The following is a 3411-nucleotide window of genomic DNA, read 5'->3' as shown; positions in this document are numbered from 1 at the left end:
TTCTGAATCTGCTTAGTGTATTCATCTCTTGGTCTCCCTCTACGACTTTTACCCTCCACGCTGCCCTCCAATGCTAAATTTGTGAACCCCTGATGTCTCAGAACATGTCCTACCAACCGGCCCCTTTTTCTAGTCAAGTTGTGCCTCAAAGTCCTATTCTCCCCAATTCTATTCAATAACTCCTCATTAGTTATGTGATCTACCCATCTAATCTTCAGCATTCTTCTGTAGCACCACATTTCGAAAGCTTCTATTCTCTTCTTGTCCAAACTATTTATCGTCCATGTTTCACTTCCATACATGGCTACACTCCATACAAATACTTTCAGAAATGACTTCCTGACACTTAAATCTATACTCGATGTTAACAAATTTCTCTTCTTCAGAAACGCTTTCCTTGTCATTGCCAGTCTACATTTCATATCCTCTCTACTTCTACCATCATCAGTTATATTGCTCCCCAAATAACAAAACTCATTTACTACTTTAAGTGTCGCAATTCCTAATCCAATTCTCTCAGCATCACCAGACTTAATTCGGCTACATTCCATTATCCTCGTTTTGCTGTTGTTGATGTTCATCTTATATCCTCCTTTCAAGACACAAGACAGTCATACGTCGGCGATATTCTACGCTACGTTTTGTTTCCCTTCATTGCAAGCCATCCTGTACTAACATTTCAGAAAGATTATGCTTACTCGGACGCGACGAGAATTTCTATCAATTATCGTCGCGTTTGCTAAACCCTGTCTTGGCCAGCAAGGTCGTCGGATCACTCCCCAATTGAGAACATTTGGAACATTATTGGCAGGGCCCTCTATCCAGCGTGGGACATTGACGATCTAACATGACAATTGGATAGAATTTGGCACGATATCAGACAGGACGACGCCCATCAACTCTATCAATTAATGCCAAACCAAATAGCTGCCAGCGTACATGCAGAGTTGGATCAATGCATTGTTTGGTTGATCAGTTTTTGAAGCTCTACCTACTGAATAAATCATCTAGTTTTTCTGAAACTGTAAGCTTTTGTTTGTCTGCACATGCACATCATGTTTAGCGACTTCCGACACATTGTGATAATTTACGATGTCGCAGCTTGTGAAATTTGGGAGTAAATTTATCGAACTGCTTGATCGCAGTGGGTATGTTGCAAATACCCCTGGTTTCGCCGAGGAAGAATTTTAAAGTAGTCACTGCCCGGTAACAGTGTTTTGAATATAGTCTGATCGTAGCTGCTGGGCGCGAAAGTTTAGTAGCAGTCAGCCGCAGAACGTACGTGATTCAATTTACGTCAGTTCGCTTGAGAGTTTCAGAAGGAAAAGATCGAAGTGTCGTGTGGTGGCACGAAGAATATTAGCTAAATATGAATATTTATAAATAATTGGCATTAGTCGTGTTTTCAACAACACGCCTTACTGTTCGTGATCTGATAACAATGTTTTTAATCGAATCCGTCATTATACCCTTCCCCAAATTATCAACCATTACGTTATCTGTCCGTTACTTAATGTAGTTAAGAGAGGCATCTGCGTCGTTATAACGTATCACGCATCCTAAGCTCGTGTTATAAAAGCATAAATCTGAATTTCTGAGCTGGAAATAAGTCGTAAACGTGGTGTATCTGGCTACTCCTTGTGTAGTACCAATAAAAGCGCTCCGTCTTGAGGCCACGAGTGGTCTACCGTTACCATCCGACCGCCGTGTCATCCTCAGTGGAGGATGCGGATAGGAGGGGCGTGGGGTCAGCACGCCGCTCTCCCGGTAGTTAGATGGCATTCTTTACCGAAGCCGTTTCTATTCGGTCGAGTAGCTCCTCAATTGGCATCACGAGGCTGAATGCACCCCGAAAAATGGCAACAGCGCATGGCGGCCAGGATGGTCACCCATCCAAGTGCCGACCACGCCCGACAGCGCTTAACTTTGGTGATCTCACGGGAACCGGTGTATCCACTGCGGCAAGGCCGTTGTCCCTGTAGTACCAATAGTAACCCAAAATCTCTTACTCAAAGAGAACTTAACGATGTTTTGAAAGACTACTGTGCAAAAGCGCAGCAGAACCTCTGGGATCACGTCTCAGAGAAAATAATTTATTTGCGCGTTGTACATCATATTCAAGGCGCAAAATAATGTTCAAATGTGTGTGAAACCTTATGAGTCTTAACTGCTAAGGTCATCAGTCCCTAAGCTTACACACTACTTGACCTAAATTATCCTAAGGACAAACACACACATTCATGCCCGAGGGAGGACTCGAACCTCCTCCAGGACCAGCCGCACAGTCCATGACTGCAGCGCCCAAGACGCGCTCGGCTACTCCCGCGCGGCTATTCAAGGTGCAGAAATCGGGATTAAGAATTTGGGAGATATTTTCATTGTTTTCTGCAAAGACAATGTTGGATTAATAACTAAAGTGGTGTAACCTCCCCCTCACTTATCGACCTTAATGACAGTGAAAAATTAAACCGCGTGTACCTAACGGGAAATTTGGGAAAGCAATCGTCACCGAAGTTAATCTGTCGGTAAAGAGGGAGGAAAGGGTTACATCTCAATGAAAGGAAAAATGCAAATGAAACTGGTGGAAATTAATTTTGAAAAGGGGTAAAGTTAATAAAGAAAGTAAATGTGCGGCCGTTACGTCAACAATTAACTAGCGGTAATTAGATATTTGAGATTTGGGGGAAATCACGGTCGCCAGTCCTAAGGACAATTACTATAGTAACTGAAAAAGAAAGGTTATTACACATATAATTAGCACTAGAAGCGTGGCAACTGAAGGTTGACACGTGTAGTGTGAAAACTGAAAGTTTGTCAGAAGTAATAAATTTCGCTACACTCTGACTTAATTTAGCAAAAGAATTAATAAAACCGGAAAATCGAAAGTTAATTTAGTGACTGAAGTTAATAGTGAGCTTTCTTTCTGAAGCACATCGAAATCCAGCAGAATACGGTTAGTCTTGGACTACCTCAACAATCATTTCAAAAGCAACTTGACTCTACGCAATTTAGAAACAAGAGATTTAACTTTGAACTTGAATTAAATGATTCTGAATAATTAACAATAATAAAATTTAGTACGTACCAAGCTGAGCTGCAGTCACAGGTAAGCTAAAATATGCTAACAAAACTCGCACTCTTAATTTGTGCTTGTGTAACCTAACTATTGTAGCCAGCTATGCTTTAACTGCACTTGGAAACTAAAGTACTGAAATGCAATGATGGTACTTTAATGCTGGCGTCTGAATTTCAACGACACTCGGTTTCATTTCGGAAAAGGAAGGGACCCTGCTTGGTAATGCAATTGGGACAATGAGCAACAAAGGTTCATGCTGAGTTGCTGTAATTTTGCGAGGCAAATGGAACAATTTGAAAAGCTGAGGTCTGCCATACAGTTCTGAAACTTTACGT

At 41.7% G+C, this 3411-nt stretch overlaps 1 pseudogene; it reads right to left on the bottom strand.

The window, feature by feature from the left end:
• Nucleotides 1-1857: 1857 nt before the first annotated feature.
• Nucleotides 1858-1975, bottom strand: LOC126204772 (5S ribosomal RNA; annotated as a pseudogene).
• Nucleotides 1976-3411: the final 1436 nt, after the last annotated feature.

Source organism: Schistocerca nitens, chromosome 9 (genome assembly GCF_023898315.1).
Source record: "Schistocerca nitens isolate TAMUIC-IGC-003100 chromosome 9, iqSchNite1.1, whole genome shotgun sequence".
Taxonomy (NCBI): domain Eukaryota; kingdom Metazoa; phylum Arthropoda; class Insecta; order Orthoptera; family Acrididae; genus Schistocerca; species Schistocerca nitens.
This window is presented reverse-complemented; position numbering and strand designations above follow the sequence as displayed.